Source organism: Thermobia domestica, chromosome 5 (genome assembly GCF_964235325.1).
Source record: "Thermobia domestica chromosome 5, izTheDome1.hap1.1, whole genome shotgun sequence".
NCBI lineage: Eukaryota > Metazoa > Arthropoda > Insecta > Zygentoma > Lepismatidae > Thermobia > Thermobia domestica.
In genome coordinates, this window is record NC_137458.1 from 230,115,712 (window position 1) to 230,132,108 (window position 16,397).

At 34.6% G+C, this 16,397-nt stretch overlaps 1 long non-coding RNA gene across 1 annotated transcript in view; it reads right to left on the reverse strand.

Annotated features, from left to right (window-relative positions):
* LOC145684785 (uncharacterized) overlaps nt 1–16,397 on the reverse strand; it is a 469,860-nt gene that overhangs the window by 364,612 nt on the left and 88,851 nt on the right. The gene's annotated exons all lie outside the window — the stretch shown is intronic.

Genomic DNA, 16,397 nt, shown 5'->3' on the forward strand with positions numbered 1-16,397 from the left:
TGGTGATCAGAAAAGTGGAAACACCTGTAGTTGGCAACACGTCAGATGTATGGGTTGGCAGTGGTATCGTGGCGCCCGCAGCGCCGGACCGCTGGTGGTGGTGTGTTAGGTCGGTCTCCATACTACGTCAGGCGCAGTGAAACAGCAGTGTCCAGTGGATGCAGCAGACAGACGTAGTGTAAAATGGGAGACCTCTCAGATTATCAAAGAGGGCAAATTGTTGTTGAGTGTGACGGCAGTCGCTACTGTGTTAGGTGTGTCGCGTAGATGACGGACTACACAAGACATGGAAAAACCACATCGGGGAAGCGGAAGAAAATCATGAGTGACAGCTTACGCCGGGTATTAAAGCGCATTGTCACGCCGAATCTTCGTGTCACTGCGGAGCAACTGACGGAGGAACTCAATCACCACCTCCCCCACCCTGTTTCAAATATCACAGTCCGCCGCGAATCACATGACATGAACTTACGGGGTCGTGTTGCACGGGCCAAACCGCTCATCAGGGACAATAACGCATTCGCACGCTGCAAATGGTGCCGCGACCATGCAACTTGGACCGTTGAGGACTGGAAACGTGTGATATGGTCGGATGAGTCATCCTTCACCCTATTCCCAACCACGGGCCGTGTTTATGTGTGGAGAACGCCCAAAGAAGCTTATGATCTGCAGTGTCTCCGCCCAACTGTGAAACATGGCGGCGGCTCGGTGATGCTGTAGGCCGCCATATCATGGTTTTCATTGGGTCCTGTGGTCATACTTAGCGGACGAATCACTGCCAACGATTATGTCGCAATTTTACGAGACCACTTGCATTCTATGGTCCGGATGTTGTTCCCGGACAATGACGCCATCTTCCAGGATGGTATTGCAACCATTCACACAGCTGGAGTTGCAGCGTGGCTTGAGGAACATCGGGAAGAAGTTCAACACCTCCCCTGGCCCGCCCAATCCCCAGATCTCAACATAATTGAACATCTGTGGTCCGTCTTCGAAACACGACTCCGGCGACGATTTCCACGTCCATCCTCTCTCACAGAACTGGCCGATGCCCTGCACGAGGAATGGTGTAAAATTCCTCTTGCTACCATTCACGACCTCTATGCCTTCATCCCACGTCGCATCGAGGTTGTTCTGAAGGCGAAAGGTGGCCCGACACCATATTAATCTGTCAAGTTGGAATTTCGTTCAGTTGTTTCCATTTTTCTGATCACCATCTGTATATATATATATATATATATATATATATATATATATATATATATATATATATATATATATATATATATTACATTTCAAAAATAAATACTAAATCATGTATCTGTCCCAAAGAGATTCTTTAGACGTTGGTATCATAACATCAATCGAAACGCATAATAATATTACACGCAAAGGAAAATAAATACTAGTTGATTACCATTTCAAATGAATGGTTCTTCTTTCAAAATGTTTCAGAATGCAGGATATTTCTTTCCTGCAGTAAATCCCGTGCCTAAATGTTAATTTAATTTCAATACCCATTATTTTCCTCATTGGGATTGAAACAAGTTCAGCAGAGAAATTCTGTGGCAAAAGCTTAGCGATACGGTCATTAAATACTTCTATATATTTTACGTTTCAAGGAAAGTATGTAATATATTTATAAACAATGTGTTTACAGTTGAAATAAACTATAGTTTTTTATACGTATTATTCACATATGTAGATATAAATTTCACAATGGTAAGGCGTTCTGCGTGTTAACATCATGAAAAAAGATTAGTTTAAATATATTGTTCTACGTCGAAACCTTGAAAATAAATATAAACAAAAAATGTTACGTGGAAAAGAGAAGAAAGAAGAAGAATAATCGTTAGAATACGAATGAAACTTTTATTGCTATATTGTGCATAATTACAGTTTTAACACAGGTAACATTTTTCGATTGCTGGTTTTCAGTACACACTCTCAACAGTCTAACAAATGTTCTATTATTTTGTTTTATAATTACTACAGAGGTATTAAGCTAATATTCGTTACATCTTATAAGAATTGTATGAAATAAAATATATATCTTTTTAAAGAAGTTAAATCAATGCCAATTAGAAAATGACTTAAAATAAAAAATTAAAATATTTACTAGTGTGTTGCTCTGATGAACTTTTTTCCACTCTGCATGGTATTTAACATTGCGAAACATATTAACTAAAGGTGAGTATCAAAACCCTTCCATTCCAAGTAGATGGTAGCATATTTCGCCTCTCTTCCAAATATATATTTTACAGTGTATAAATATTCGATTGTATAAATATTACAGTGTATATATTACCGAGCGAAGTAGCTCAAGTGCTAGAGCGTTGGCTTCACATCCGGGAGGTCGTGGGTTCGATTCCCGCTGCCGACCATCCTGACTGGGGTTTTCCAGGGTTTTCCTCAGTCCTTCCAGGCAAATGCTGGGATGGTACCTATTAAACAGGCCCTGGCAGATACCTTCCCAAATCCTTTCCATTGTTATTGTTGTTGTTGTTAGATATCCAGTGTAAAATGGCCTCTGAGCTGTATCTGGTAATTGTTAAATAAATAAAATAAATAAATAAATATTCACAATAAATCAGTTGAATTCAAGAGGTGAATACTGACATTTTAGTCAAAGACAAATCACATTAATCTTTAGAGAATATTGATCCATTAATCATTATATGTCAATCACTGCTGAGAATATTTTTATTTACAATACGATATTTTCTATAATAAAACTCTCTCTACAATCAACGAAACAATATATTCAAGAAATGAACAGACAAATATCAATCCCTGATTAGGATGAAGCTACAATCGCCATCTCTTGAATGAGATTTGAATACCTGTGAACATTTCGTACTCGATTAAATATGAATCACGAGGTTAGGAGAAACACACTGCCATGTATCGACGATACACGTCCCTCTATACTCATCTTAATAATTATCATATGTGTTATGAATATAATATAATAATTATTTGTATTTTTTCGACTACAACTACTTACAGTTTTTAACATTTTTGAATGGAAAATGAAATGTTTAATTGAACTTTCATATATATCAATAGTTCTGTGACGTTACGTATATTTTGAAAATTAATCTTCATGATGTGATATTGTGCTAAGAGTTTCAAGCACTGTTGAGTTTAAATATTATTTAATACAATTAGGAAACTGTAGATTTTTGTGGAAAACTACTTTGTTGAAATTTTATATGAATTTATACATATTTTTGGGCATTATCGGTATCTAGGGTTTTACGTCTGTTCCACATGAGGTATAATGTCTCTCGTCGTGTACACTATTCGGGTAGGGAATTTAAGGAATCTCACCTGGACCTATAGGATAGATACAATCTAGGAATTTACCTGGTGCAGGTCCACACCCATGCGAGGGGTCCACTGGGTCCGAACCCCCAAGCAACTTCGTAATTCGGTATACATTTGTATATTTTCTTAATAGAAATAGCATTGTTTAATAGATAAATGATTGATGTAGCTTACATATTTGGTATTGAATTTAATCCCTATCCTTCCTTTTGTTAGAAATGCAATAGGCTATATTTACATTTTTCAAAAAATATAAGTGGCAGTACTTAACAATAATCTAATGTCTTTTCTGGTGCAAATAACACAGGTTCACGACTACATAGAAGTAGTGTCTTATCTAGTGTTTTAGCTGGGACCTCAGAATAGGTTATCTACGTTAATGAATCAAATTTCACTTTTGCTAAGAAATTATTTAAAATAGATACAGTAATTTCATTGAAAATTCGTATATGCATATGTATAAATGTATCTGCTTCAATATTACGCTTGCGTTATATTGTACGAAGCACAGTTATGTTGTGTGAGATGTAATCAAAACGAACTGTTCAAGAGGCACAAGGGATAATATTTTAACAAAACTACTCATTCTCAGAACAACTTATCTAAAATTTAATTACCAGTAGTTCATTTAAAATAACCTTTTACAATGCCTGACCAACCGTTTCACTAAAGGTAGGTGCGATTATTGTGGTCAATTTATTTTTCAAGTGCAAGGAAGCAATAAGTCATTATAAAGCAGTAGGATGATTTCTGAACGTTCTAAAAACACCCTCAAACAAAAACTTAACGCTGCATAAATATTAAAATAGGAAGCATAGTCTATCTCTCTCTCTCTCTCTCTATATATATATATATATATATATATATATATATATATATATGCTGGTAAGCCTGAAGGTAGAAATGTGAAGTATATTGTTGCTAAAGCCCTAATCGGCAAGTAACGGCTGATTCACTTATTTTCAAGTCAGTATACCCAATAGCCTAGCCTAATAGAGTTGTATTCTGTTTCTCTACGATGAGATGAGGTTACAAACATGAAGTTATAGGACTAGGGTATAGAATCGTTTCGAGTTGGTTGCATATAAAGTTATAGCATTTTACTAACAAAGGAAACTGGTCAAATATTTACTTCATTTGATGAAATGGGCATACGAATTAAACCTATAGAACGTACAGAAGTAATGTAACATAAGCTTTGGGAGAAATTTGCAATATTCCTTGGGATTTTCGTCTAAAAAAACCCTGACTTTAACACTGGTTTTAGGTAAACATAATCACCTTTCTACAACGGAATGAATTCATTTTCTTTCAGGGAAAACGACGGTCTAATACCCTATTGTTACATTAGTATTGTAAACTAAACGATAATTATAATCAATAATGATGTTGTACAAACATGTTATCTGAACATAATTCTCTAGTCAATTTTTACCATTATTATAGTGAGTAAATCGGATAAGGAAGGAAGCGACTTGAGGCCTATAAGTTATTTACAACTTTCACATTTCCTTGGTGTAAGAGGAAAACTCAGCAAACATCATTCAAGATGCCCTGCCTGAAAACGCATTTTACACTTTTTTTTACTTGGATGTAGAACGTGATATATCTGTTCAATAAAATATTATGTATATACAGAAGACTGTGGATAGGTTACATGAAATGTTGATGAGCTTCGCCATATACGAGATGAATATCAGCAAGCTCCTGGGTAGAATAGTTCAACATTGTTTTATTTCACATTTCATAACAGCAACAGAGAACTTTACTGCCACTTGCAGGCTAAAAACTTTATTATCACAGCCTATATCGCACCCGAATATTCATGTAGTTGTTTGAAGACGAGCAACTAACTGGAATATTGGAAAACAGAATTTGTATGAAACTTTTTTGTACAATTCGACCATATACACCAGAGCAAGCTGAAACACGAAACTAACCAATTAATTCTATGGCTTATGGAACCCGTAGGTTCAATGCCAAGTTCACAAAAGCTCTCCACTGACTTCTATCGTTAGCAAACTAGATCCAGTTTCTATTTTGTATCCCTGTTTCTGCGACATTCATCTTAATATTGTCCTCCCATCTGCATCTAGGTCTTCCTAATGGTCGTTTTCCGATTGGTCTTCCAGTCAAGACTTTCAAAGCGTTTCTACTTTCTTCGATCCTAGCTACATGACCTGCCCACCTAAGCTTCCTAGACTTGATGATCATAACAATGTTTTGTAAACCGTATAAATTATGTAGTTCCACGTTATGAAGCTTCCGCCATTCCCCATTTCCGTTCCTCTTGGACCCGAATATTCATCTCAGGATATTGTTCTCAAATTCTTTCAGTCTATGTTCTTCTCACAGAATAAGCAACAATGTTTCACAACCATACAGAATAACAGGCATGATTGTCGTTTTATATATCTTAAGCTTCAAATTCCTCGACGGAATTCGCGACGACAAGAGATTTTGAACCGAACAGTAACACGAATTCCCTGATTTCAGTCGACATTTAATTTCTTCGTGAATATGATATTCGTCTGTTAATATTGATCCTGGATATTTGAAAGTATCCACTTTATCAAAAATAATATTTAATATTTTAACGCATCCATAATTCGCCGTATTACGGTCCCGACGCACTTCCATGTATTTTGTTTTGTCTGCATTTACTTCTAGACCCAAGTCCCTGCAAGGGTTTAATAAGATCTCTGCATTTCTTTCTATTGTTCTCCTGTCATTCCCTATTAAATTTACATCATCAGCATATGCCATAACTTGGTGAATACCATTCAACTCTAAGCCCTGGTTGCTATATTTGATTTTCCTTATAGCGTGAACAAAGTTGAATAATATTGGCGACAACGCATCTCTTTGTTTCAGGCCATTCTCGACGTGAACGCTCGTAGACAAATATTTTCCAATCCAGTCTTTACTTTGAGATTCATTTAAACATATCCTAATTAACCTTGTTAGCTTTCTCGGTATTCCAAGTTCTGTAAGAACGTTGTATAATGTTTCTCTCCTAACCGAGTCGTAAGCCTTTCTAAAATCAATAAATAGTTGATGTGAAACACGAAACTTTGGCAGGAAAATCAACAGTGAGACACCACGTTTTCTTGTATAAACAAGCTCACACATATAACATCTAACTTTACGTGTAGCGCCCCTAGCGGAGCTCACGCTCGGACTCCTGTATGAAGCTTTCTCGAAATAGCATTTGGCAATTCGGATCATAAACTGTTCTGAAGAATTAGCAACATTAGCAACATACACTATTTTACACCAATTGCTACGAAGCATTAAGTACGAACCATACTGTTCGTAACGGATATAAGGGAGCAATGCGCCTCGGCAGCATATTATTTAGTGTCATGTTTCGAAACAGGACGAATGTGGATAAAATTATACTTTTGTTGCAGGTTCGTATCTCTGTTGGAAGAGCATGGAGTGGCATTGAGGAGTTCTGCAATTTCTAGTCCGACCATCCTCACTGGGGTTTTCCACAGTTTTTCTTAGTCACAATGGGTAAATGTCGGGATGGTATGTATACTAAAATGGCCTTGACATCTGACTTTCCCATCCTTTCCCACGGCATATGCCATTGATGCCAGTTAGCCCTAAAATAAAATTTTCGACCTATTGTTACATCCTGCCAGAGTGAACCGATTTTCTCACAGCAAACGAGGCAATTTCGACAATATTTACAAGAAATCTTAAGCATTGATAGCCGTAGTCGAGAAGCGGGAGGGAAGATTGCGTTATGGTTGTAAAATTGAAATCAAATCTTTACCTTTTATGACATAGGCTTTTGCCGGCTAGGAGAAAGGAGACGGTGATAATGAGAAATGAATAAAATAGTGGAATGAAGAAAGTGGAAGGAAATGTGAAAACCCGAGAATACCCAGTCATATGGTGTTTGTGCAATGCTCACTTGGCGTAGTGATCTAAACGATCCTTGGTCACGTCAAAATTCTTAATTCTTGTGATAACTGAATCTTGAGTACAAATTTCACTGTAGAGTTGTTTTATTTCATCAAGAGCAGAGCCAGATAAATGGTGATTCTCTACAAGCATTTTCAGTGCTACGGTTATATGTTCTTCCCCAAATCACTTGTTTAAAACCGAATCGGGAGAGAGTCATGCTGCACCGTAAGTAAGCCTGTATCTCCATGGCAATTTACATAGAATCATCTTAAAACACTATTGAAATATGCAAAGAATCCTTCGGAAAACGAATGATATCCAGTTCAAATAACTTCTCTCATCTCAATGCTGTAAGTGTTGCAAATCCGATATCAACCTGCTTAGTCAAACACAGATCCTTACTACTATCTTCTAAGCAAACTTTCATCAGGTTTTAGAACATGGTGCTTCAATCACACTGTTTTTTTAAACAAATCTAATCATAAAAGACTTTAGAACTTTGGGTATTTCACCATAATGTAAAAGAAGCATTGGAGCGTTTGAGTGAAATTTCGTAAGAAAAGATTGAATGTCAGCAGCAACGGTTAGGAAGAAAGCTAATTTACTACTAGGAAAAGAATCTTTCAGACATGATTTAACAAATTTGCATCTGTCACAAGATGGTTCTCGATTACTACCAGAAATTAAATCAACATACTTCTTCAAGTGTGGTAATAATCGCTGAACTCTGTCTACTACATTCATCTTTTCTATAAAACCATGAGCACTTGCTCAGCTGCAATAGCCTAGTTACATTATTATATGATACATTAGGATGATTTTCGTAAATTGGAAGTCAAAAATTACAATCTTCAGGAAGTAACGATTGCCAACTCCTTTAAGAGGCTCGTTTTTGTCGGATGACTTCCTATGTAGCGAAAACTTGTTTTCCAAACATTGTGCAGATAAAATTTAAAAGCAATGAAATAAACCTAACTTTCCAAAAAAAATATCCAAAATATACAGAACATTCCCTGAAATTTCCAGAAATTATAAGATTTCCTAACTTTTCCAGGTTTTCGAGACTAGTAGACACCTTGATATATATATATATATATATATATATATATATATGTGTGTGTGTGTGTGTGTGTGTGTCTTGGATGCATTTGTAAGTTAATAAAGTTATATATACGGCAAAAGTAAGTGATTTTACTTGTATTTTTGTAGATGTATTTCACATTTATGAGTTTCGTTGAATGTTCTGTTTCATTGACGTTACTACATCTAGTCCCGGTAAATATTTGATTATATTAAGTGATTGTGCATAAAATCGAGTATACGTATGTTGGAAGTATTTCTTAAAGTACAATTCTTTAACTTGCCTGAAGACAATAAAATGAATCAGGAACCATACAATCAATACAAGAAGGAAATAACAACCTGGGAAAGAAGCCTGAGTTCATGTGTTATTCTGAAGAAAACAATTAAGGTTATTTATTAAATCGCATTTTTTGGTATTATCGAAGCGTTCTATTAAATCCTATCCTGTGAAGGTGGTAAGCTTAGAATAGTAAATTGTGTTCTTAAAAAAAAGCAAAATATCCTGAGATTAATGATAGACATGAGAAATACATCTCCAGTTTGGCTACCTGCTGATTTAGTATTTTTTTATTATGTTGAGAGATCTGCTCCTAGAAGATATTACGGAAAATTTAAGACGTTGAAGGTGACATTAATTGAATACCTAGAGCTGCTTCATTGTGTGATATGAAGAGAATGTGCATTTACTATTTTGTTATTTCAAGAAAGCTAACTTCATATTTCAAAAAAATTAAGGTGTAGACGAACTGTAATTGTCTGTGTACAGGCCTTTTTTTAGCTTATTTAATGTGATATCCTAATCTACAGATGTGGTTCCATCATTTAGGTATCAAACATACAAATCTGTGTCGATATTATTGCATATTGGCTGTAAAGTTATTGCAAATAATGATGGACCTAAAACGTCTTACTGTTTATTTTGTGAAAACACTAATATAATTAGCACAATACAAATTGATGGAATAAGCCTTATGCCTATGTAACGACCATTACCCACTTTATAAATAATTATCTAAAGGACCGTTATAAAGATCTAAGGAAATTCAACACGTAAATAAAGGATAGAACTTTTCTTTTGTTAGAATGTATGGTCGCACAAGAGATGTCGTTCAAAACATTAATTCCTATATGAAATGCGATATTCCTGTGAAATCTATACTAAAATTCACAATACATAAAAAAGTAACTTTACATTATCATACATCAGTCACTAAAAAGCAATCAATAATATCTGCTACACTATGGAATATGATACTGGGAGATCATTGCATACAAGTTGCCTCAATTATGTCATATTTGATTCATATAGCTTATTGTATATTTACATTTATGTTTCAGTTTACATAACAAAAACTTCACTTAGTACAGAAAGAGCTACTCACACTATGTTGAATCGTTAATAATTTACGAGAGTGAATTACTTACCAATTATGTCACTGCAAACTCTATTGCTAGTTGCTCAATAGGTTCATTTCATATATGATCATAGTCATTGTTAACATAGATATTTATTCAGTTTAAGTGTTTGAATAAAATTGTCACTGGATTTGGATTTTTTTGGTGTTTAATATGAAGGTTAACTTACAGTCACCATAGTCACTGAGCTATTATTCTTTGTGGTTTAATAATAAATTTTTCACAATGCATACTTGATAATTAGATTTTAGACAGATTTATTATTGATCTAGGTATGAATGAGTTAGTTGTCTTTCAATATTTATTTTTATCAAATATTAAATATTGTCGTTTGAAGTCTTATGTTCCAACAAATATAGGATCATTATATATATTCAGTTTTAATATTTCTATCCTTCATCATGAAGTGCCTAGAAACAATAGACATGCTAATTATAGCTGATGTGTATTTATGTGATTTGACATTAGTTGTACGGAAGCTGGTGTCCAGAAAGTTTTCTCTTGGTTTCAAGAAAGTTGGACGCAGAAATGGCACTAGTTCTTCTACATGAAACAGTAGACATGGTGAAAAACGTTTCTCCCATATGGTAACACCATCAGGTACATATCTTAATTATGTTCTAGGCATAAAGTGATTTCAAATAAGCTAAATAGGAATTTGCATTTAAAACAATGATAAAACAGTATGTATAGTTAGCTTTCAAGAATGCATCCATAGTGATATATGACAAACGTTACAAATTGTGTACAGTCAATGCAATTTCTTTAATTATATTTGAGCATGATACTATTGTAGCAGCACTCGATTTTCGAGTAAATTGATTTGTATATTTTTGATTCTATTTTAATGTTTATGTCATAAAAATCATTTATTAAGGTTAAGGGATTAAATGTTGTGTATGAGAGTATAATGCAAGCTGCACAATGTTGCTAATGTTTGTGTCAGCAGTTTGTTGTAAATAAATGTGAATAAGAATGTCTTCGTTGAGAGTCTGGCAATGTAGGAAGGAAATGTTGACAATGTGTCTATCCTCACATTAGCCAGATTCTATACATTGTATAAAGTGAATCTGTAAGATTTCACGAATTTCACGAAATCACGGATATGCGGAGAATTGCTTAGAATCGGGAAATCAGAGCGTGTCGAGGATTGCAATTTTGAGTCTTGACACATGGAAGGAATTTGTCTCTCCATGTGAAAACGGTGTCGCACGTGCTGCAAGCAGACGACAAGCAGACGACGGAGGTTGGACAAAGCTCAACAAAACCAGAGGACGAGAGAGGTTTTGGTGGAAGTCCTGGAAGTCCATAGAGGAGTCCTCAGGGTGCAGTTGATCGAGTCTATGATCAAGTCTTAGTGATTAGTCTTTGGTTCGAGTTCTTGGAGAACCAAGCTTTAGTCGCGAGTCAGCCAGATGACAGGAGAAGGAAATACCAAATCATTCTAACAACGTAGAACATCACGCCGAGAGTAGCAAGTGAGAGGAGCCACACCTCAATGCTCGTTCTCGTCTTTCAACAGTAAGGAGATTCAGCGTAAAGGAGCCGAGTTCAACGCCAGAGCAACGTGGGAACTACATCAGATTATCCAGGTATGTGTTACACCGACTCAGGGCTCAAAGGCTCAATACTTGACCGTTTCTATACCCGTCTGGCAAATTATTCTTAATATCCGTCATTACTAGCGTTCTGAAATCTTACAGTAAACCCTTAAGTCAAAGAAATACAGTGATATTAAATTGATGAAGTGGACGTATCTTTATTTAATTTATCCCCAATGAGAAACCTCTCGCAAAAGAATATCAAAGTTTATCCCACTCATTCTAGATGGTGAGTGGAAGGCATCCAGTTGCACTCAACTTTGCATCCCCAATTAGGCACTGAGTGGCTGGGTTGTCATGGTGGAGATGCGTTGGGTTAATTCCCAGTTAAAAAGTTTAAGCGTTTGTAAATAATTAAGCCCTCCCTACCCACCCATATTTTAGATGATATTATATTACGTAACTAAAACCCACCCTTCCCACCCTCTCTTCGATATGATATTGAGTCATGATATTTTGAAGCATTCAATTTATAGTTCTGATATAGGAATGTTTTATCGAGTATCATCGATTTACTTAATGAAATATGACTATAATGAAAACAACATCGACTTATTACTAAAAACGCCTATTGTTTATGAAAATACTGTATCAAAAATGTTTAATGTAATTTCAATGGGTTATCTAACTAACAATTTTCGAACGTACTACAAGTTACCGGAAGTGGTATACTTAGCTAATGGAATATATCACACACTAGATCGATCGAAATGTGAATTCAAGAGTTTCTTGTATTTTTGCGAGCAGATATCACTAGATGATGCAGCTAAGTGCTTGAATAACATTGTGTTCAATGGATCGCTAAGTGGTTGTGAACAACAAACAGAGAAATACCTAGGCAAGGAGTACAAATATACTCATGCTGGAGTATTATACTCATCATTGGTAGAAGGATATGTGACTAAGCTAGGAAAACATCACGAAGTTACATCGACGAAGGTAAAGTTTGGGAATAATTGTTCGTACTTCATTGATTACAGTTTATTTGATAACCTAATTTTTGGAGAATTGGCGATTCTAACAAGAAAAGTAATAAGCGTAAATAATAAGCATCTAAGTTTGATAGGGAATTGGACGCTAAAGCAATTAAATTTTAGTATACACCATGAGGAACTCAACAATCTAGCAGAAAATTTATTAAAACTGAAAGTGGATACCACTGTACCACTACTAATAATTAGAACGAATTACATAATGTATGTAATAGCAGCCATCATATTAGTATTAATTGTTTCAGTCATTGCATTAATAACGTTGTACTGCAGATTGTATAAATCGATAAGAAAATATAAAGTAGAAAACAATGAACCATAATAATCATAATAATAATAATAATAACAACAATAATAATAATAACATTATTTAGTATCATATTGTATATAAATTGTTTGAATATTCCGTGAACTAGAACGAGAAAAGTCTAGAAAAGTTTGTAAACCACGTTGTAAACAATAGAATTAAGTATTGGTAATTTTTGAAAAAAAAAGAAGTCGAGTGCAAACAAACAAGTAAATGTGTTAAAAGTGTTCAAATCATGCATTCCATACTCACCAAACGACCATCACCAATAGTAAACACCATCACCACATAAAGGTATAAGGTTAAGTAAACAAAGTCTATAGTCTATGATAGTCCATAATAGTCATACTACCCAAACCGGATAGGTTGTATTGTAATACGGTGTACCAAACGATGTCCCATTTCCGTATAAAGTGTGAACGAAATGGAGAAAATAGTGAAATAAGGATAGAAATAGATGAGAATAGATAACCTAGATGAATCTAGGATAGTAACATCAATCAAGGATAGATAAAGTCAAAAACATTCAAACATTCAAGAAGGGATAAGGAAAATAAATGTAGAAAGTAATAATATTAGTAATAACAACAATAGAAATAGTTAATGATAGATAAGAATAGACGAAATAGTAATAGGTTACTATTATAGTAATAGTAGATAGTATATATGCATAATTACTACAAGTGTTTTTATAAAATAGCGAATAATGAATTTTATATTGTATGTACATGGTGAATTAAAGGGTTAAAAGATGCAAATAAGCATAGATAAAGCTAGAAATAATTCACAAATAGTGTTAAAGAATGTTTAGTGTATGTAGTAATAACGTATTTACTCATTATTTTTAAAGTCCGAAATTTTTGTAGGTTTTAGAAAAGAAAAGAAAAGAAAATAATATATTTTATTATAATTAGTAATAATCAATCAATATTGATTGAAAAGAATCATTAGAATTATTAATTTTATTGTGGAATGTAATTTGGAAACGATACGAGCAATGCTCACATATTATTCAGTATGGATTTGCGTCAAACAGCTTTTGAATACTCTGAGCAGCAAGAGGTAAGAATGAGAAGTGAGACCCCGCGAGAGAGTATCTCCGCGAGAGGCTACGTTAGTCTCCACTCCAGGTCTCAAGCAGATGGAAATGCGAATGATTCCGAGTGAACTCGAACGAACACGAAAGGAGTCACTCTATCCCGCTTCGCTGTAGTCCCCGTAAGCTTGACGTTGCATCCCAGTTCGAGCGTAAATCTATGTAATATGTTTTTAGAAATTCTAGGAAAATTAGTATTTAATAAAATTAATGATATTTAACCACGTAGATGATTAAAATAAAGTTTAAACTACGTAAATACGTATGTAATAAGTAATAAAAGTTTAAATATAGAGAGATATAGCGAGTATAATTTAATGCTATATTTATGGTAGAAAAAGAGTGAAAACACGAGTTTTTAAGTGTGAAACATAGTCTCCAAGTTATGGTTAGAAGGACTTCACACATAGCTAAAGTTTTAACGGTCACGCACAAGAATTACTAGGAAAGTATCAAGGGTGCTCGACACAGAAAGAACAAAATAAGACTGCTTCAAAAAGATGCGACTTTTAGGACGCAAAAAGTGTAGGCAGACACAAGATAGGAGTTTTAATTATTTAATTAACTATAATAAATGTAATTTTCTACGAGTTTTAAGTAGGCCTATCCCGACTTTATCTATTTCTCGTCTATTTCAGATAATATCCAAAAACGAAGGAAATGGACATCAATACAATATTATTATTAATATCAGCGTTAGTTTTAGGAAGTGTATTAGTTGTAATAGTAATTATCACATGTTATATTTTGTTAAGATTAAATAGGATAGAGATAAAATATGAAAATAGTGTAAGAAATAGTAAAAATAATGTAAGATCAAACATAGATTTAGAAGTAAATGGTAGAGATGAGTCTGAGACTTACGCACTTTCCCAAGTATCACCAATTTACGCCACAATTTTAAATAAGAGCAAATCTTCACTAAAAACTATCCCACAAAGCACTGATATCACTATTTTTAAGAATTTGCCAGATTGTAGTATAGCGGATTGTAGTAAGAGCACTGAAACTGAGCGGGAAAACACACACTTGTACCACATCACTACAGAAGATGAGAAACACATTAATACATCAATGGGACACTATGAATCCACGAAAACCGAAGTTTTCATCGAAAATTCCAACAAACACGGGAAAACTGAGTGCCCGAAAAACATGAAAAGTGAATTTTTTTATCCGTGCGACGTGGTGGTATTATAAAATACAGTGTTTTAAAACTAATAACGAAATAATTGCTAGTGAATATTAACACCCAGTGTTATTCGTACAAGAGTGACGCGCAAACAGAAGGGCAGAAAAGGAAGTCAAATTAACCTTGATTGAAAAGTGTTGATCTTGCAGTTACCAAGCTGGAAGTATCTGCAGCATATCCAACGCCCTGCGGCAAGATTTTATTTCCGTTCATGCTAAAATGTCAGTGATTAAAATTTTGATGAAAATAAAACAATTATATTTTCAAGTTTTTACAGTGCTAATGTAAAAATATTAACTAACTATGTTTTAACACTATGTTACAAGTTTTTGTTTTTAGATTTCCAATCACATAGCGGTGGAAATAAATGAAGTTGAACCAGTACTGATACGGCCAATAAATTCATTGGTTGGCACGTATGGACAGACAGAGTAGTGGAAATTTTTGGTAACATGAAACTCTAAAAGCGTTGTTGCGAAGAGAAGATTATTCAAGAGTACTTGTAAACGAGCATATATAATTATGCACAACCACTCTTGAACAAATGTGATGAGCAAGTATTTCATCGAAAACTCACTAGATGTCGTGAGCATATACTTTGCCAGATTACATTTGAAGTTTTGTATTTTATAATTATAGGAATTAAGAAAAATATTAAAGATTCAAATATATATATATATATATTTTAATAATGTTAGGTGAAGGAATATTAATTACTGTTTATATAACTATTCTGCACAGTTATACATATTTTATTTAATTTCAAATTTATATTTATCTTTCAATATTGATTCAGTTTATATGATGTACAGGGTGTTTATGAAAATCGCCCTCTTACGAGGTCTACCTTGGATTGCGAGGCAACCAAGTTTTTAAGGGGGGCCATGTAGCAGCACTCGATTTTCGAGTAAATTGATTTGTATATTTTTGATTCTATTTTAATGTTTATGTCATAAAAATCATTTATTAAGGTTCAGGGATTAAATGTTGTGTATGAGAGTATAATGCAAGCTGCACAATGTTGCTAATGTTTGTGTCAGCAGTTTGTTGTAAATAAATGTGAATAAGAATGTCTTCGTTGAGAGTCTGGCAATGTAGGAAGGAAATGTTGACAATGTGTCTATCCTCACATTAGCCAGATTCTATACATTGTATAAAGTGAATCTGTAAGATTTCACGAATTTCACGAAATTACGGATATGCGGAGAATTGCTTAGAATCGGGAAATCAGAGCGTGTCGAGGATTGCAATTTTGAGTCTTGACACATGGAAGGAATTTGTCTCTCCATGTGAAAACGGTGTCGGACGTGCTGCAAGCAGACGACAAGCAGACGACGGAGGTTGGACAAAGCTCAACAAAACCAGAGGACGAGAGAGGTTTTGGTGGAAGTCCTGGAAGTCCATAGAGGAGTCCTCAGGGTGCAGTTGATCGAGTCTATGATCAAGTCTTAGTGATTAGTCT